At 44.7% G+C, this 21781-nt stretch overlaps 1 protein-coding gene across 1 annotated transcript in view; it reads left to right on the top strand.

Moving 5' to 3' along the window:
- The window catches only part of ADCY5 (adenylate cyclase 5), a 984560-nt gene that overhangs the window by 2978 nt on the left and 959801 nt on the right, over nucleotides 1–21781 (top strand). The window lies entirely within an intron of this gene.

The following is a 21781-nucleotide window of genomic DNA, read 5'->3' as shown; positions in this document are numbered from 1 at the left end:
AGCACTCATGAATATGCCATGGTTTAGCAGAAGAACTAGTTTTGAAGAATAGACAGTATATTACATGAATGTCACATAACAACCTCTCGTTAAGTAGAGGATCATTTAATTATTGGTGATGTCTGGTCACTATGTTCTGATGCTCACATGCACATCTATGAGGCGAGAGGTAATGTGTGCGATGTTGGTGGTCGTGAGATGATGGCGTTTCGTACTTGTTCTCCTGTACTTTGTGGCTAATGCATTGAGTTGATTTGCCCACTGATGCGGGCTGTAATATCCTTATGTGGACTCCACATACTGTAGGTATACATGCAAGCTCAGTGTAATGAAGAATAGTCGGGAATAATGTTTCTGTGTAAAATAATTTACAGATAGGTTGATGCATGTGGGTGATATGTATCTTGTCTGTGTTTGCACTGAGCTGGCTGGATATGTGTACATATGTAAGTACTGGCAATGTAGGGACATACACATTTCAGTTGCATCTCCACTTGCGAGTTGCGGAAGAGGCATAACTAGGGTGTAAGAGGGTGTTCCCAGGTAGGTAAAGTTTAGTAAGGGTGTGTCGGCACAACTGCGATCAGTGCAGTGTTGGACATCAGAGTTAATACTTGTATTGTTTGCTGGCAAGCTGTGTACAATTCTGCGTGTGGGCATATATACAAATTTTATTTCTGTGCACATAGTTCATGAGCACATACACTCAATTTTCATTCAACTTTCATCAACCTTAGAGTTTCCTTAATACCCCTTTCACACACACAAAGTCAAATTACCGGGTGAAGACGTTCTACCTGGTAATTTGCTGATCAACACGGGTCCTTGTTCTGTGTGAAAGGGTCAACCCAGTGTGAAATTCCCAGGTTTCCAACCCAGGAATTTACCAGGGTCAGGGACCTTGGAAATTCGACCTAGGTTGACCATTTCACACAGGCGAAATATCCGTGTTGAACCGCAAATTACCGGTTAGAAATTCTTGACCCGGTAATTTGCTTGTCTGCGTGAAAGGGCGGATCAGACAAAACAACCCGACACTCAAATGCAGAGTAAAGCTGGGATTTTCAGACATTTCTGTCTGAAAAGGGTGTCCGTAATAAAAATACAGTATATAAGTAATACCCCTTTTACACCGCACAAATAACCCAGTATTGACCTGGCATATTGCCGGGTCTACACGGGCCAGCGTGCGGTGTGAAAGCGCCATAGCTGAAATCCCGGGTCGCCTGATCCGTCAATTCAACCCGGGAATAAAGTGTTATTCCCGGGTTGAATACCGGGTCAATGGCAGCGTAAACGGGCTCCCGGGTTCACTCCAACAGGGAGAGGCGGCGCGGAGATGATCTCATCTCCCAGCGCTGACTCCACCCCCGCTGCCGGCTCCGCCCCCGCTGCTATGGCAACCCCGCCCGGCATATTGCCGTGTCGGGGAAGCCAGCAGCAGCGTCCAATGCCGGATCCCACCCGGGAAGCACCCGTTTCCAATTCCCGGGTGGGATCCGGCATTGGCGGTGTGAAAGGGGAATAAGAGATCAAAATAAATCCAGTGTTAGGTTTAACCTTAGTTTCTCAGTATCTGATGGTCTGCAACTTTATGTACTTGTGAAGATGTTAAACACGATCTGCAGATCTCTAGCAGAATTGCTAAATGAGTAATCTGCAAATTATTAGTACTAAAAATAAATCAGTTAATATACAAAAATAAAGTGTGGTCTTGAACAGCACAGGTGTATAGTTTCACATCCTGTGTACTTTTAAACAGAACAGTACAAGTGGTGCTGACTAGAGTACTGATACACAAAATAAATGCGTGTGTGCGTGTGTGTGTGTGTGTATATATCAGGGACGATTTAGAACTTCAGGAGTCCTGTAAGTGACGCTCCTTTTGCTACATTGTTTCTTTGCCGTTTATCTCTAAATATATGTTGATGATCTTTTTGTATTGGCTATCTAGCACCCCCTGTACCCGTATGCCCCTGTAGCTGCATCTAAGTAGCAGCTGCTGGATTAGCAGGTATGTCCAATGTGAGCTTATATATTGGCACTTAAGGAGATTTGGTCTTGCGCATATATATATATATATATATATATATATATATATATATATATATATAATATATACATATATAGTGTTTTTTTTTTCCCTGACACATTTGGATAATATGGCATTGTTATCGTAGATACATGTGACTTCTTTGAACATGTGATTCTAACTTTTTGGTATACACACCTGCTACCTTCTTCCCATGTATATCCTGGTGGAAGTGATATCAGGTGAGTTGGATCCTGCAGAGGTATGATATGGTGACATCACAGGTGAAGGTGGTGTCGTTTTCAGACTTGTTCGACACTTTACTGTAGATTTTTCTATACATAGTTGGTGATGGGCTGTGATGTGGATATATCCACATATGAGTCTTTCTCATTTGAGATTGTCTTTTTGAGATTTGGTTGCCATATGGCCTGGGAGGCGGAGTCTTCTAATATGCTTTTTTTGTTTTTGTTATAGACATTTTACAAGCCTATAGTATTAGATGTTGATATGACTATTAGGTATTGCCGGTCTTGAGAAAGGTTCGTCATTGAACCGAAACGTCGACACCAAGGCTTTTGATGACTACAATAAATTTCTTTCTTTTACGTATGGACTGATTTGTACACTTGCGTGAGTGCACCCACATATATATATATATAATTTGTGAGTACACCTGGCCAATAAAGCTGATTTTGACTCTGATAAAAAAAACAAAAAGTGCTGTAACTTTGTTTTGCTTTATACTTAAGGGAGACTTCAATTAGCCGTGGTAAATTACCACGGCTAATTGATCCCCTGGGTGTTAATCAATTGTCCCGATAGCTGGCATTATTGAGGATTTTTTTTCGCCTGGCCTATCGCAGCTGCAAAAACACAGGGATCCAGAAACAACCCGGATCCATGTGTTTTCAGCAAAAAAACGGGCTATAACTGATTACCTGATAATGACCATCGGGCAAAAATTGCAATAAAAGACAATTATTATTTTTTGCGCAAATTTTTTTTATCTGGCACAATTGAATTCCCCTTTTTAATCTTAATCGCAATTCTAGGCACATATCAGTGTTATTAATGCTGGTATGTACCAGATAAGTGGTGTATGTAGCGCATCCACAATGCAATGCATAGTACATCCCAATCAATGTCTCTGTGTCTCTCTCGACCTTCTCTCTCTCTCTCTCTCTCTCTCTCTCTCTCTCTCTCTCTCTCTCTCTCTCTCTCTCTCTCTCTCTCTCTCTCTCTCTCTCTCTCTCTCTCTCTCTCTCTCTCTCTCTCTCTTGACCCTTCTCCCTTTCAGTCGTTTTCATAGCATCAGTTTGACCAAGATGTTCAGCACAATTGCCACACCCAGATCCAGGTGTAATTTGGCTACACAATGCGCGTCAAAGTAGCATTTATATGGTTGGTAATTTTATCTCCACAGAGGTAGATTACTGTGTAGCAGAACATGTCCCCTTACAGTACTAGCATGTGTTCTACCTGTCCAAACTACACAGTGATAGGACAATTGTACAACCCTCATTTCACCATAACAGATTATGCAGTAATCCATTCAATCAAGTTGCCTTTTTACTAAGTAGTATCAGCTTATGTGTGGTACACTGGTTGGTTGGGTGGTCGTTTTGTGTGGTTGAACTGGCCATATCTGGGCAAGTCCAACAAATACTAATATTGTTTAAGGATTTGTTAATAAAACATATTAGTGTTAAGGTGCATACACACGGTGCAATATAAACTACCGATACGGACTATATAGTCCATATCGGTAGAAAACATAGTGCATATCACACCGTGTGTATACACCTTGTGATGACAATGCACAGTCCCACAGGGTCGGTATCTCAAGAAAAAATAGACTGTGCAGGCATGGCAATGTTCACTATGTTGTGTACAATCTAGTGCATATAGCACGTGTTTCCAGTAGTGACCGATAATAGCTTGCGATACCGATCTACGTTCTCCTGAAATATTATCCCAATATTCAAATGAGCTATCAAAATCTGCCATACTCAAACTCAAAGGTACATATACCCAAAATCGCAGGGTTGGAAAATAAAACCAGTTCAAACCCCCCAACCGAACGCCCCACCACCCCACCCCCACGCACATGCTTTTTGGGTGTGTAAAACTTATTATTATTATTTTTTTACATTAATGTTTTAATGGGGAAAAAAATGAATCATGTATTAGAAACCTCGATCAACCATGTTTCAATGCTTTCTAACATTAATAATGTCATTAGGCTTTCATTTGATTTATTTCTCTTACGTCCTAGAGGATGCTGGGGTCCATTTTAGTACCATGGGGGTAAAGGCGGGTCCTTTGGTACCACTTTAAGAGTTTAATAGTGTGGGCTGGCCCCTCCCTCTATGCCCCTTCTACCAGACTCAGTTTAGAAAATGTGCCCGGAGCAGCCGGTCTCAGTTAGGGTAGCTCTTAGGAGCTTTTCTAGTTTTAGTATTTTCTGAATTTGTTAGGTTACAGGAAGGCTGCTGGCAACAGCCTCCCTGCTTCATGGGACTTGGGGGGGGGGGGGGAGGAGGGAGAGTAGGAACCAACTCTTGAAGTTAATGGTTCTCTATCTCCGCTGACAGGACACTGAGCTCCTGAGGGTGCTGATCGCAAGCTCACGAGGCGACCGCTCACTCCCGCAGCACGGCCACCACCCCCTAACAGAGCCAGAAGAAAGAAGAGCAGTTAGCGGGTCACCAGTGGGAATGGCGGCACAAGGGTGGGAGTGCAGCTCTGACAGGCTAAGCTCCAGCAGGCTCAGCAGCACACTATGTAGGCACTTGAGGGGCATCCTGGGCCAGCGCAAGTCACCCTAAACTGGTCACTCGGCTAACAGGGGCTAATCCCTGCTGTTAGCAACAAACACCTTAGGCCAGTATAAACAACTTAGTGCGGGAAGCCACGCGCCATTGCAAGGGGCAGGGCTTCCTCTCAGAGTGGATCCAGCACTCACCAGCGCCATTTTCTCCCTGCAGATCATAGGAAAGAGACGCTGACAGGGAGCACTGCCGTCCAGATAACTCCAGCAATACCTCTGCGGTACCAGGGTGTTATGGGCAGGGGGGGGGGGGGGGGGAGTGTGATTATAGTACTAGTTACCCTATTAAGGTTAATAAGTCAGCACCAGGCTTTTATCATAATAACTGCCTACAGGCTGGTTCCTTGTACTCTGTGACTCTCTGAAGGTTCTCTGGGGGAAACTATGTCTGACATTTTCCTGTGTGTGTGTAAGTGTGTGTACCCACTTTACCATGTCTAAGGACTCCGTGTCCTGTGCTGCATAATGTGTATCTTCTCCTGAGGAGTCTATCCCATGTACTCAGGACTGCAATGTGCTTTCCCAGCCTTCGGATTCCGAACCGCCATGGGTGGATTCTTTAAGGGGAATGATATCCCAGATTTCAACAAGGATGTCACATACTGAGAAAGAAACACAGTTTTTGAGAAAATCTGTAGAGGGTTTGAGGTATTCAGCTCTCGCTACTTCCTCTAAAACCCCACCTGCATACCCGAAAAAACGTACACTTGCCCAGATAATGCAAGTTGACACTGATACCGACTCTGATACAGGGGACGGTGATGGGGAGAGATGCATCCCTTGCTAGAGGGGTGCACCTAATGATTGAAGCTATTAGGGATGTTTTACATATTTCTGAGAAGGTACCTTCAGGAGGAGGAATCTTATTTTACCGAAAATAAGAAATCCTTGCTTACCTGTTTGTGGTAATGAAACCGGACGGTTTGGTAAGGCCGATATTAAACCTAAAGTCACTGAACCCATACTTGAGGGAATTCAAATTCAAGTTGGAGTCTCTGAGAGCGGTGATCTCTGGTCTGGAGGAGGGGGAATTGCTGGTATCCACGGATATCAAGGATGCGTACATTAACATTCTGATCTGGCCGCCTCACCAGGCTTATCTCAGATTTGCGCTACTGGACTGTCACTATCAGTTCCAGGCACTGCCATTTGGCCTCTGCACAGCGCTGAGGGTGTTCACCAAGGTCATGGCAGAGATGATGCTACTCCTCCGCAGGCAGGGAGTGAACATAATTCCATATCTGGACGATCTGCTGATAAAAGCATCTTCCAGGGAGAGGTTGTTGCAGAGTATTGCTCTCTCAGCTCGACTACTCCAGGATCATGGGTGGATCCTAAACCTTCCAAAGTCACGTTTGGAGCCAACAAGGAGACTGCCGTTCCTGAGGATGATACTCGACACGGAAGTGCAGAGGGTGTTTCTACCGGTGGAGAAAGCATTGGTGATCCAATCAAAGGTACGGGATGTCCTGAAGCCAGCCCGGGTATCGGTTCATCAGTGCATTCGACTTCTGGGGAAGATGGTAGCCTCCTACGAGGCTCTACAATACGGAAGATTCCATGTGAGGTCATTTTAACTGGATCTCCTAGACAAATGGTCGGGATCACATCTTCACATGCACCAGCGGAAACGCCTGTCGCCAAAAGCCAGAATTTCACTCCTCTGGTGGCTGCAAACTTCTCACCTACTCCAGGGACGCAGGTTCGGGATACAGAATTGGATCCTTCTAACCACGGATGCAAGTCTCAGAGGTTGGGGAGCAGTCACCCTAGGGGAAAACTTCCAAGGAAAGTGGTCAAGTCTGGAATCCATCCTTCTGATAAACATTCTGGAACTAAGAGCCATATACAACGGCCTTCTACAAGTGGCGGCACATCTTCTGTAAGATCAAGCCATTTAGGTTCAGTCGGACAATGTAACGGCAGTGTCCTACATAAACTGACAGGGCGGAACGAAGAGCAGAGCGGCAATGTCAGAGGTAACAAGATTCCTCCTCTGGGCAGAAAAGCATGCAGTAGCGCTCTCAGCAATCTTCATTCCGGGAGTTGACAACTGCAAAGCGGACTTCCTCAGCAGACACGATCTCCATACAGTAAAATGGGGCCTCCACCCGGAGGTGTTCGCAGAGGTGACAAGCCGATGGGGTGTACCTCAGATAGACATGATGGCCCCTCGCCTCAACAAGAAGGGGAGGTATTGTTCCAGGTCAAGAGACCAACAAGCAGTGGCGGTAGACGCACTGGTAACTCCGTGGATGTTCCAGTCAGTGTATGTGTTCCCTCCACTTCCACTCATACCAAGGATTCTCAAACTAATAAAAGGAACAAGAGTTCAGGTGATCCTCATTGCTCCGGACTGGCCACGAAGGGCTTGGTATGCGAATCTGGAATTACTGCTGGAGGATCCGAGGCCTCTTCCTCTTCGCGAGGACCTTCTTCAACAGGGGCTATTCGCCTATCAATGTCAGGCTCCGGAACCTTACATCTGGCGGGTGCTCCCACGGGTTACCGTCCCGCTGGTTAGCGCGGCTGCGGCGGCAGGTCCTCCTGGACGGATGTGTGGTTGCCAAGGGCCGGAGGCCGAGGGTCTGGAGAGCCGGGCGCTGCGGCGGGGATCGCTGCGGTAAGGTCCTCTAGTGGTGACACAGTATAGTGTGTCAGAGACAGAAGCTGGCTAAAGCTGTGTGCTAACAGTTAAGTATGTCTCATGTGCTGGGGGCAGCCATGTTGGAGACCAGAGTATTGCCAATGAAGTTCCCAATATGTGTCCAGCCAATCCTGCGTGTTCTCCCATTACAAAAGGGGGCTGGCTCAGAGGGAGAGTGCCAGTGCTTCATGTTACCTCCTTGTGAAAGGTTCTCCAGTTCTGTGCTCCCAGGTTACTTCTGGTTCCCCGGTCCTGGTTGCTCTCATCCATCGGTTACCTAAACGCTGCTGCAGTCCTGCTGTCTAAGTCCGTTGCCACTCGTGGAAGCGCTCATGGGGTCCCAGGTCGTAGAGGAGCTCCAGGTGCTAACGGTGGTTCCCGCAGACGTCTTCATTTCTTCAAAGTCCAAGTTCTTTAGCCTCGTCTTTTAATCATAAAACACAGTCTTCAGTTCTTCTTTACCGGAGTTCTTCAGCTTCACTCTTCAAGTCATTTAACCATAGACTCTAGTTCTTCCAGTTTCTTCTATTTCACTAATATTCATGTACGGCCTGATTATTCATTAAAACTACAGTTATCTTCTTACAAAGTCCTCCTTTTCTTTACGCCCTCCGGCCAACATTAACACTTAGTTTGGCTTCCACCCCATGAGAAGGAATTACATTCAGCCACCTCGTTTACTCTACTCACAGGTACCTGTCCCGTCAGCCAAAACTCTGTTGTCGGAACCCCAACTTACGCCGAGCGTGACAATCAAGACTTACTGCGGTTACGTTTGACGGCATGGAGGTTGAACGCCAGATCTTAGCTCGGAAAGGCATTCCGAACAAGGTAATTCCAACCCTGATAGGCTAGGAAGGGAGTAATGTCTAAACATTACCATCGGATTTGGAAAAAATATGTGTCCTGGTGTGAATCCAAGAAGTTTCCTACGGTGGAGTTTCAACTGGGACGGTTTCTCCTCTTTCTGCAAGCAGGTGTGGATGTGGGCTCCATAAAAGGTCCAGATTTCTGCTTTGTCCATTTTCTTCCAGAAACAATCCCTGAGGTTCAGACATTCTTGAAAGGGGTTCTGCACATCCAACCACCCTTTCTGCCTCCTACGGCACCTTGGGATCTTAATGTGGTACTGCAGTTCCTGCAGTCGGATTGGTTCGAGCCCTTACAGGAGGTGGAGGTAAAGTTTCTTACTTGGAAGGCGGTTACACTGTTGGCATTAGCATCTGCTAGACGTCTGTCGGATTTGGGGGCATTGTCATGCAAGAGCCCCTACTTGATTTTCCATTAGGATAGAGCTGAGCTCAGAAAACGTCAGCAGTTTCTTCCGAAGGTTGTGTCAGCTTTTCATATCAACCAACCTATTGTGGTGCCAGTGGCTACTGACTCCTCAATTACCTCAAAGTCCTTGGATGTTTTGAGGGCTTTGAAAATTTATGTGAAGAGAACTTCTCGTCACAGGAAGTCGGACGCTCTATTTGTACATTATGATCCCAATAAGATTGGGTGTCTTGCTTCTAGGCAGACGATTTCTCGCTGGATCAGGCTTACTGTCCAGCATGCTTATTCTGCGGCAGGCTTGCCGTGTCCAAAATCTGTTAATGCCCACTGTACTCGTAAAGTGGTTTCTTCCTGGGCGGCTTCCCGGGGTGTCTCCGCTTTACAGCTCTGCCAAGCAGCTACTTGGTCAGGGTCGAATTCGTTTGCTAAGTTCTACAAGTTTGATACTTTGGCCTCTGAAAACCTAAAGTTTGGTCAGTCTGTTCTGCAGGAACCTCAGCACTCACCCTCCTGTACTGGGAGCTTTGGTACATCCCCATGGTACTAAAATGGACCCCAGCATCCTCTAGGACGTAAGAGAAAATAGGATTTTAATTACCTGCCGGTAAATCCTTTTCTCGTAGTTCGTAGAGGATGCTGGGCGCCCGCCCAGTGTTTCGTATTCCTGCATTGTTACTTGGTTAAGTGTTGTTGGTTCAGTCGTTGCTGAATCGTTTCAAGTTGGTTAGCTTGACTTTCCTTTTGTTATGTGTGAGCTGGTATTAATCTCACCACTATCTGTGTATTTCCTTTTTTCGAAGTATGTCCGTCTCCTCGGGCATCGTTTCTAGACTGAGTCTGGTAGGAGGGGCATAGAGGGAGTAGCCAGCCCACACTATTAAACTCTTAAAGTGCCAGTGGCTCCCAAGGAACCCGTCTATACACCCATGGTACTAAAATGGACCCCAGAATCCTCTACGGACTACGAGAAAAGGATTTATCGGTAGGTAATTAAAATATTATTTTTACATATTCAATAAAACCAAATTTTTGCTGCTTGTTATTCCTATAACATCTGAATATATGTAGAGAGACTAAACATATTACTACATTCAAAAGTACACTCATTGATGAAATTGAATATAAGAACAACAAGTTAGCATTAATCTTATTATAATTTTATAAATCTGTATAGTAATAAAAAATGGAAAATGTGACACAACCACACACTGAGTTAAGCATAAGCACTGGGCATGTCATTGGCATTAAACATTTTCAATAAAAACACTTTTTTATTTATAACAGGCTTTTTTTAATAAGTCACGACGCCATGCCTGTACCAACAGCATAATAAAAAAACAGAGTGGTTTTTATTAAAAGGTGGCTTAAATCGGCCATTCCTGAAATATAGTCAAGATTGGTGTTTCTGGTCTCCAGGGAAATCGCATAATCAAAATTGGCTATAGTCAAAATCTCAGTGTGTTTGCACCTTTAGAAACCAACATCTTTCTGCATAGCTGAAGCTGGGATTTGCTTTCTTTATCTCTGTTAAGAGTTGTGTTGAATAAATGGCAGATTTTTCTGTGGCTGATGGTCTCAGAAATGTTTGTAAATCTTTTCATAGTTTTTTCCAAATTCCTGTTTTTAATTCAGAAAATGAAAGAGATGGGCGCAGTGATGAGTTGGGATCTGCCTGGCTGTTTTGTAACCAGTTAGATATCAGCTACAATTACTTCTGTGAGAATGACCTGCGTTAGGTATTAGTTATATTAAGCCTATCATAACCATCATATTATACCATATTTAACTTGTGTTATGTTTTTCTTATCAGTAGATACAGCAGATTTACAAGATTCAATATTATCACTGTACAGTACAGTGCTGCGTGATATCGTGATGTATATAAACAAATAATATTCAGTAGATACAAATTCCCTATGCAGACACTTGTAAGGCCTTGGGCAGCTGCCCAGTGTGTCTTTACGCTAAAATGGGCCTGTCAAGATGGTGTTAACTAGTGGACAAAAGCTATTTATTATTATTATTATTATTATTATTATTATTATCCTTTATTTATATGGTGCCACAAGGGTTCCGCAGCGCCCAATTACGGAGTACATAAACAAATAATCAAGCAGGAAAACAGCAACTTACAGTTGACGACAATATAGGACAAGTACAGGGTAAATAAACATAGCTACATCAGCAGATGACACTGGAATAAGTATCAGGTGGCAGAAGACTGCTGGATTTGGTGCAGTTGAATATTATTAGAGTAAGAAAAGGATAAGCACATGAGGGAAGAGGGCCCTGCTCATGAGAGCTTACATTCTAAAAGCTATGCTTATATCCCTTGATAAATTGAGAGATGCAACCCTAAAGATGTCAATGGGGATAAGAACCATTGGCAGTAAACAGCACAAAGAAAGTTACTGTCGTATAAATCAGTATTTTCTTCACAGTTTACCACTTCTGAAATTGGCATGAGCAATGGTAACTTTGCTAAAACGCCTGAGAAACGGTGATCACTGCTTCATTATGCTGTGGTATGATACATAATGTCAACATAAGGACATTATGACATTAGAATGACTATTGACATTAGAATGTCGACATTGACCATAACTGCATTCATCATGTAGACACTGCTATATCGACATGTGAGAATGTTGACATAACGTCACTCTTGGGTCAGTGGTAACTTACCTACTCCCGACAGCTGCAGCGGCCATGTGTCACCCTAATACTCCTATCCTTGCCTAACATTAATGTCAACATTCTGACAATGTCGATATTTCACATGTTCATATTCTGAGAGTGTCAACCATTTGTATGACATTTTTATAATGTGCTTATCATAGCTGTCGACATTGTTGTGTCTATATTATGAATGTCATTAATGTCAATCTATTGATTTAGGGGGTCATTCTGACCCGTTCGCTCGCTGCTTTTTAACGCAGCAGAGCGAACGGGTCCCTTATGCGCATGCCAGATGGCCGAAGGCCAGAGGCGATCAGGCAGAGGCGATCGCTGGGCGGGAGGGGGGCGGAACGGCAGCGTTTGGCCACCATTTCGTGGGTGCGGTCCAGCCAACGCAGGCATGGCCGGACCGAACGGGGGGCGGGCCGCAGCGGCTGCGTGACGTCACACGCAGCCACTGCGGGCCGGGGAGCAATGAGTAGCACCTGGCCAGCATGCTAAAGCTGCGCTGGCCGGGAGCTACTCTTAAATTGTAAAGGCATCGCCGCTGTGCGATGCCTTTGCACTTCTGCGGAGGGGGGCTGGACTGACATGTGGGGCGGACTAGCCCTGTGCTGGGCGTACCCCCGCATGTCAGGGAAGATGGTCGTAGCTATGCTAAATTTACGTCATATTTTCTTACAGGATCCCCAGACTCCAAAAATAAAAATTTTAAATATAGCCCTTAAATGTAAAATACACTAATCCGTGTTAGCCTAACTTTCCACTGCAGCTCTATTAAAAAGTAAAGTGGACTTGCCCACTTCAGATATAGTAGTTAGAACAGTGTCCTAATTGGGTTTGATACAGTCAGACTTCTGCACATGAACCACTAGACATCATCCTTGGAGTTCTACCAGGCACCAATGTCGTCCTTATACATACTCACAGTACGCGGCCGAGTAAGGTGCCACACATAGTGGGCGCTGCGGGCGCGTAACGCGATTCACTGACTTCACTGTCATTGACAGTGACAGTGCTGCTGCTGCGCCCGTACTCCCCCCTTCCCAACCGTGTAGTGCCGCATGATCATGCATATGTACTGAGCGGCGGAGCGTCATGATGTCCCGCTGCTCTATACATATGCGCAAACTGTGCTGGGGCTGGACGTCGCAGCCGAAGGACTTGAAGACTTCTTTGAAAATGCGGGAAGCCGGCCGCTCCTGCCAGCCCGCCCACCAGGTATCCTGTGGTGGTATGTGTATCTGGCACTGTGGGGACACATGTATATCTGTCACTGGGAGCATATGTGTATCTGTCACTGTGGGGGCATATGTGTAGCTGGCACTGGGGGCATATGTATATCTGGCACTGGGAGTATATGTGTATCTGGCACTGGGGGCACAAGTGTATCTGGCACTGTGGGGGGGCATATGTGTATCTGGCACTGTGGGGGGGGCATATGTGTATCTGGTACTGAGGGCATATGTGTATCTGGCACTGAGGGCATATGTGTATCTGGCACTGGGGGAAAAAGTGTATTTGGCACTGGGAGCATGTGTTTATCTGGCACTGTGGGGACAGATGTATATCTGGCACTTGGAGCATACGTGTATTTGGCACTGTGGGGGCATATGTGTATCTGGCACTGGGGGCATATGTATATCTGGCACTGTGGGGGCATGTGCGTATCTGGCACTGTGGGGGCATGTGCGTATCTGGCACTGTGGGGGCATGTGCGTATCTGGCACTGTGGGGGCATGTGCGTATCTGGCACTGTGGGGGCATGTGCGTATCTGGCACTGTGGGGGCATGTGCGTATCTGGCACTGTGGGGGCATGTGCGTATCTGGCACTGTGGGGGCATGTGCGTATCTGGCACTGTGGGGGCATGTGCGTATCTGGCACTGTGGGGGCATGTGCGTATCTGGCACTGTGGGGGCATGTGCGTATCTGGCACTGTGGGGGCATGTGCGTATCTGGCACTGTGGGGGCATGTGTGTATCTGGCACTGTGGGGGCATATGTATATATCTTGCACTGTGGGGGCATGTGCGTATCTGGCACTGTGGGGGCATGTGCGTATCTGGCACTGTGGGGGCATGTGCGTATCTGGCACTGTGGGGGCATGTGCGTATCTGGCACTGTGGGGGCATATGTATATCTGTCACTGTGGAGGTATGTATATATCTGGCACTGTGGGGGCATATGTGTATCTGGCCCTGCAGATTGGGGTAAAATTGTCTGGCCATGCCCCTTTCTTGTGAGTCCACACACCTTTTTCTGGCACTGGGAGCATATATGTATCTGGCACTGTGGGGACATATGTATATCTGGCACTGGGAGTATACGTGTATCTGGCACTGGGAGCATATGCGTATCTGGCACTGTGGGGGCATGTGTGTATCTGGCCCTGCAGATTGGGGTAACATTTGCCTGGCCACGCCCCTTTCTTGTGAGGCCAAACCCCTTTTGTGGCACGCGCTGTCCCTTTCAGAAGTTTATCCCATCAAAGTGCGCCAAAAAATGTTATTTGCTTACTAAAAAAAAAAATAGGCTTGGGCCAGCCCTGCCAGGCGCAGTTTACCTTCACTGACTGTTATACATTCCCTCACTTTCATGATTAGTCATATGACACAGTGATATCACTACTCCATAAAAACAAGTGCTGACAGTGCGTTGACCAATTTATAAATATATATTTGGAAAATATTCATCTCACTTACAAGTATATTATTTACCTTTTTCATCCCTGTTACTTGCTTAGAAAATCATTTCATTGTGTGACCTCTGATCACATGCATTTTACTTCATTCTCGTATAATGTTATTTATAGAAGGGAACAGGAGGATATCGTGTGATTCCCACCCGCTGCATTCTTTTATGGTGATTCACATATAACATGCATTTTCTCCTGTTTGTGACGGCTGTTAAAATTAATCAGATTTCCATGATCTGTACACCAAAGATTGCTCAAGTAGAATATTTAAATAGGATTTCCACTCCTGTTTGTAAATAAGGGGGTTATTCAGGCCTGATCGTTGGGCTGCTAATTTTGCTGTCCTGTGTTCAGCTAGTCACCGCCCAAGGGGAGTGTATATTCGCCAATACAAGTGTGTGTTTGCCTGTGTACGCCGTGCTACAAATATCCTTCAGTCAGCGGACAGCTGCAAATCCGTACGCACCTCAGTCACCATCAAATGTTTTTACCACTATGTGCAGGGTGTGTACAGCCCAGGACTTACTCCTACAGTGAAAAGAGAATGATCTGATCGGGTCCGGAGCTGACGTCACACACCCTCCCTAAAAACGCTTGGGAACGCCTGTGTTTTCCCTGACACTCACTGAAAACGTGCGCAGTCTACCGATAATCGTCTGCTGTGCGAAAACCCACAGCAGCGATCAGGTCGAATCGGGCCCTAAGTCCCAAATTATACGGAAATTGGAAAGTAATTATTACTAATATTGTAGCCCTAGGTGCCCCAATGTGCATAATTTTCTTTTTAAATACTTTCCAAAGCTATAGTAAGGACATCTTTATCTGTATATACAAACCAATGTCTGTTTGTGGTCCCAAAGAATAGTCGTCAACAGTCATGCTGGTAATTGCAGTCAGAGGATGACCGACTATTGGTGGTCATTCCGAGTTGTTCGCTCGCTAGCAGTTTTTTGCAGCCGTGCAAACGCTATGCCGCCTCCCACTGGGAGTGTATTTTAGCTTAGCAGAAGTGCGAACGAAAGGATTGCAGAGCGGCGGCAAAGAATTTTTGTGCAGTTTTAGAATAGCTCAATATCTACTCAGCGCTTGCGATGACTTCAGACTATTCAGTTCCTGTTTTGACGTCACAAACACGCCCTGCGTTCGTCCAGCCACACCTGCGTTTTTCCTGGCACGCCTGCGTTTTTTCGAACACTCCCTGAAAACAGTCAGTTGACACCCAGAAACGCCCACTTCATGTCAATCACTCTGCGGTCTGCAGTGCGACTGAAAAGCTTTGCTAGTCCCTGTGTGAAACTACATCGATCGTTGCAAAAGTATGTTGCGCCGCATACGCATGCGCAGAAGTGCTGTTTTTTTGCCTCATCACTGCACAGCGAACGAATGCAGCTAGCGATCAACTCGGAATGACCACCATTACCACAGTCTTTGCTGGACACGATTCTACAAAGCTACAGTTACCATTGCACTTGTTGTTTAGGTACAGTGGCTAAGAACCTTATTATAACTCCGCTCCATCACCTTTTAAGTTACTTTAATGCATTATAACATTTTCATATTAGTCTTTTTTTTATTTTTTATTAATTCTTCTTACCAGTAATTTGTTAAAGGAAAGTGGCTTAAGTTTTTTTTTATTTTCAAAACGCATTTGTTCATTTTTTGCTTGACTTGCAGAACGGGTGACTGGAATTCCAATTACACTTACAATGTTTTATGTATTACCGTTGGGGAGTATGGATGGTGTAATGGTTAGCATTACTGCCTCACAGCACTAATTTCATGCGTTCGATTCCTATCATGGCCCTAACTGTGTGGAGTTTGTATATTCTCCCCGTACTTGCATGGGTTTCCTCCGGGTACTCCGCTTTCCTCCCACACTCCAAAAATATACTGGTAGGTTAATTGGCTTACAACAAAATTAACCCTAGTGTGAATGTGTGCACGTGTACATGTGGTAGGGAATATAGATTGTAAGCTCCACTGGGGCAGGGACTGATGTGAATGGGCAAATATTCTCTGTAAAAGCGTTGCGGAATATGTGTGCGCTATATATTGTAAGTAGCTGGTAATAAATAAATACCGTCAAATTGGAATGGCTTTTGCCTTTTTTGGAATTGTTCTTTCCATGCTTAGTTGCTACACAGGGTTTTCAAATAATTTCAAGGATTACTAAACCTGCTACAAACATTATAACTGGTACAGGTCTCTAATGTGTAAGCAGCCATTTTGTGTGCAGTGTGCCCACTACCTCAATTTCCTTAACTGTTCTAGGTTCTTAAGATTTGTCCTGACCAACGTCCCAATCTTGTTGTTCATATTTCATTCAGTCACTGTTTTTTATTCTTCTTGCCATTTATAATGTAGTAGTTATTTACTATGTCCATTTAAAATGCAAAAAAAATATTGTACAGCTTAGTTTAGTGTTGTGATATTGTTGCAGCTACAAAGCTAGGTAACATCTAGATGTATGTGATTCTTAGTTATACTAATTTATCAGTATGTTCTTTGATAATCTTCTATTCCTTATTATAGAAAAATAGTGATAGTTCTAGGAAACTTTAGGGCAGTGTGCTGGTCACCGAGCAGTGCACAGCTGCGCACGGCAAAGGCTCGCACAGAAAGGGTGTGGCCTCTCGCTGAGGTGGTGTGACATGCCCCCTTTCCATCACTCTGGGGGAGGCCCAACCAATGCCGCCCCCCCCCCCCCCCCCACACACACACACACACACACACACTTCAGACCTTACTTAGCCTTTCATACTGTATATAGATGTGTCTACTGACCTCTAGCCTCTTTGCACGTTAAACAGCCCTTCTAGTCTAGTCGCAGAGCATCTTTACGTGCGACTTTTTCAATTAAAATGCATCTTATTCGCAAAACGATGCAAATAGGACACACAAGTAGCTTATGTTGATTAAAATTATATGTGGCATGTCTATATTCTGTGTGCGACCGTGGCTGTATCTGCATACAAAATGGTACAGTACGTTAGTGTTTTTCTAGTTTAACACGGTAACATACCATTTCATTTGCAGATGCACAGAGAATACATAGCGATGCAAATAAGAAACATTTTTGGCAAAAAAGATGTCTGGCGCTAACAGAGTTGCACGGGACCTGTTAGCTCACTCACACCAGGCATCTCCCACTGTGTGGTGTATTGAGGCAAGACGTATGAGCACACATCTGTAACACCTACTCTTGTGACCACAGTTGCTTGTTGTGATGCTGACATATCCTTTAAGCTTTTGCTCTGTCACACATTGTCATCACCACCAGCAGCAGTGTCATCTGTCTCCTATTCAGCATTTAGTCTGCAGGATCTCCATGCACCTGACTCCACTCCTGCAAATAGTCTGCAGGCACTTCATTCACCTGTCACTGCTCCCCCTCATCGTTTGCAGGATCTCCATGCACTTGTCTCCATTCCTGTACACAATCTGTAGGATCCCCATACACCTTGAAGCAAATATGGTTATTAATAGGAACCAACATGGATTTGTGAAGGATAGATCATGTCAATCCAACTTAATAGGTTTTTACGAAACAGTTAGTGCGAACCTACACCAGGGTAAGGAGGTGGATGTAATCTTTTTAGACTTTGCTACAGCTTTTGATACAGTAGCTCACATGAGACTTACCTACAAATTAAGAGAACTGGGGCTAGGAAGCACAGTATGCACTTGGGTTGGAAATTGGTTGGATGACAGGGATTAGCGAGTGGTGATAAATGGAACTTTTTCGAAATGGACTGAAGTACTAAGTGGTGTGCCACAGGGGTCTGTACATGGACCATTATTGTTCAACATTTTCATAAATGATCTAGGAGTAGGTCTAGAGAGCATGGTGTCAATTTTTGCAGATGATACCAAACTGTGTAAGGTTATAAATTCGGAGGGCATGCTGAGTCTCTTCAACTCTAACAACTTATTTAAACTAGAATCATGGGCAGCAAAGTGGAGAATGAGATTCAATATAGACAAATGTAAGGTAATGCACTTTGGTAGCAAGAACAGAAACACTACCTACAAACAAAATGGGGAAAAACTAAGGGATTCTGTACCGGAAAAAGATCTAGGTGTTCACATTGATATCAAACTGAGCAGTAGTACCCAAAGTAGTAATGCAGCAAATAAGGCAAACAAGGTATTAGCATGCATAAAGCAGAGAATTGATACAAGGGATGAGAATGTTATACTCTCATTATATAAGTCACTAGTAAGGCCACATCTTGAATACTGTGCACAATTATGGGCACCATACTACAAAAAGGATATCCTGGAACTAGAAAAGAGATGGGTGACCAAATTAATCAAAGGGGATGGAGACGCTCGAATATGAGGAAAGGCTTGCTAGGCTAGGCATGTTTACTTTGGAGAAAAGGAGATTAAGAGGGGACATGATTAACATGTACAAATATATAAGGAGACAATACACAGAGCTAGCGGGGAATTTGTTTTTGGTAAGATCAACACAAAGGACATATGGACATCTGCTTAGGTTAGAGAAGAAGAGATTTCACACACAGAGACGAAAAGGTTTCTTCACAGTAAGGACAATACGTATTTGGAATTCCCTGCCTGAGAGAGTAGTATTGGCAGACTCGGTCATTGCTTTTAAGAATGGGCTGGATAAATTCCTACTGGATAAGGATATGCAGGGTTATGGTGGGTAAATCATGCGCAACAGTATAAAAGTAAATAAGAAAAAAAAAATTAAATACAGTGTAGAAATAACGGTTAAACATTCACAACAGTTGAAATTAGTATTAAAAATATTAAAGTATAGGAGATCACTAACAGGTTGAACTCTATGGACAAATTGTCTTTTTTGAGCCTCAGAAACTATGTTACTATGGGGGTAATTCAGAGTTGATTGTAGATGTGCTAAATTTAGCACATCTACGATCATTTACTCTGACATGCGGGGGGATGCCCAGCACAGGGCTAGTCTGCCCCGCATGTCAGGCCCTAACCCCCCCTCCCACGGCTGCAATACTTTTGTACCTGGCGAGTAGCTCCCTACCTGCGCAGCTCCTGCCAGCTGGCAGGGAAATACCCACCATTTTCAGGGTCGCAGCGACTGCGTGTGATGTCACGTAGCCACCGCGCCCCCCCCCCCCCCCCAAAAGGTCTGGACATGCCTCTGCTCTGTTGTCCGGACTGCACCCTGCCAACGGCATTCTAACCCCCTATGTTACTATGTTACCTGTGTCAGTTCCTGCACAATACTCTTTAGGATCTGCATAAATCTGCCTCCGCTACTGCACAGGGAATCTCTGTACAGCTGTCTACTCTCTCCACAGTCCACACCACTGTCCTAACATGGCTACATGCACTGGCTGTAGGCTGGAACCACTCACTCACATCACTGTAATCGTGTATCGCTGCCTATAGATGAAGTTATGTGAGTAGCAGCTACTTGACATCCCATCCTAGCAACTACAGCACAGAGCAGCAACGAATGTCTCAGCAGCAGTAGCACAGACTGAGACACTGAGGAGAGTTCCCTCCCCATGCAGTGCCAGCTTGTGCGGGGTGGAGGGCACCAGTGAAATTGAGCATGGTGGATGGGCTGAGGACCACCACCCAGTCCTACACTCCGCCCGCTCCCTTTTCTGCGAGTGTGTGTGTGTGTCGGCTTACTCCCGGGAATAGCAGGCACAGGGCGCAAGTCGGCAGAGTGCATATGATCCTCTTTCTTTTTTTTTTGGGAGAAATAGTTTTACTAAGGTATTTCATAGGAGAAAACAAACATATATACAGTACATGCAGAGATCAGCTATAGAAGCCAAGAGACATAATATATATGAGTATGCATGAGAAATATGGTTGATAGTTAACAAAACATCATAAAATGTATTAGATTCCTATATTTTTAGATAATTGGAGAAGAAGGGAAGGGGAAAGAAAAGGGGTAGGAAATATGGAAAGGGAAGTTAAGGGTGTTAGTATAGGGAAAGAGAAAGGAAAAGGAAGGGTCTGTTGATGCTACTGATCCTAGCGGCTTCTATTGGTTGTGATTACTAGTCCTGTGATATGAAATCCAAGGAGACAAGATTCCCATAAACTTATGTGGAATTTCATGTAATTGGCTAGTAATATTCTCAAGGTGATAGGTGTGCCAAATTGAGGTTTGCAGGACTGCGGAGGAAGGAGGGTTGGCGTTCTTCCAGTTTGCTACAATTACCAGTGTTTAAAACGTGTCTGATGAGAGCAGAGGTATTTTTGTCACAGTTAGGGATGGGGCGCGAAAGAATAGAGTAAGAAAGGCAAGGTGGGAATGTGATGCCTGTGAGACTGGATATTAAACAGTGTACTATGATCCAGAAGGGCTTTTATCTTAGGGCAGTTCCACCATATGTGTGCTAGGGGGCCCTCTTGTCCACAACCCCTCCAACATCTATCTGATGATTGAGGAAAAATAGCTCTAAGGCGGGAAGGAACTAAGTACCATCAATATAGGCGCTTAAAAGTGTTTTCTCGGATCCTGACACCAATTGCTGAGTTGCAGCAAGTTCTCGGATTTTAACCCATTCTTCCAGCTCGAGTGTCTCCCCAAAGTCCCTCTCCCACGCCAACTCATAGGATTCTTTGGGAGGTTGGCGGTGGGCCGTCAATAAGGTATAGAAAGTGGCAATCAAGCCTTTAGACTCATATCAATGAAGACAAAATGTTTCTAGAGAAGTAAAGGTTGGATAGGAACGGTTACTTAAAACTGAAGTAAATAGGTGGCGGATTTGAAGGTATTGATGAAAGCATCTAGCAGGAAGACCCATTCTATCGTGGAGAGCAGGGTATTCAGGGAAAGTCCGCAGAGTAGCTATATCGCTGAGAAATTTTATATTATGATCAGTCCAATGGTAAAAGGATTTCGGATCCAGGCCGGGCAAAAACTCATTATTGTTCCAAAGGGGAGTCAGAAAGCGGCGGTTTTGGACCAGTGAGAAAGTTTTACTGCAATAATCCCAAATCGACACGGAGAAGAGATTGATACTAGGCTGGCAATTCTTAGGTAACATCCAGTAGAGTGCGTAGGGAGAAAGGAAGTTTATAATGTGAGCCTCAATGTCAACCCATCCTCTAGTTTGGGGATTAGAATGAGCAAGAATGGCTTGAGTGAGGTGAGCTGATAGATAGTATTTGGGAAAATATGGAAGGCCTAATCCTCCATTTTTCATACGGAGACAGAGAACTTGAAACTTTACTCTAGGTCTCTTACCTGACCATATAAACCTTGAGACTAAATGCTGAAGGTTCTTCATGAAAAGGGAAGGGACTCTAACTGGAAGTGTTTGGAAGAGATAAAGAAATCTCTGAAGAATTGTCATTTTAATGGCGCTAATGCGGCCAGTCCATGATATAAAATGCGTGTTCCAAGAATTGAGGTCACAACGTACTTTCTCCAATAAGTGGGGAGGGGGGGGGGGGGGGAGTTTGCATCAAATAACTCATCATGGGAGCTAGTGAGCTGTATTCCCAAATATTTCAGAGAATGAGTTCTCCAATGAAAGCCATAGGAACTTTGTAATTGAAATAGTGTAGCAGGATCAACGTGTAATTTCATCAGAAATTACTGGGAGGGAAGAAACAGGTCGAGTTATGGTAAGAATAAC

The sequence above is a fragment of the Pseudophryne corroboree genome, chromosome 7, assembly GCF_028390025.1.
Source record: "Pseudophryne corroboree isolate aPseCor3 chromosome 7, aPseCor3.hap2, whole genome shotgun sequence".
Lineage (NCBI taxonomy): Eukaryota > Metazoa > Chordata > Amphibia > Anura > Myobatrachidae > Pseudophryne > Pseudophryne corroboree.
Note: the sequence above shows the minus strand (reverse complement) of the source record. Positions and strands in the feature narration are given on the sequence as shown.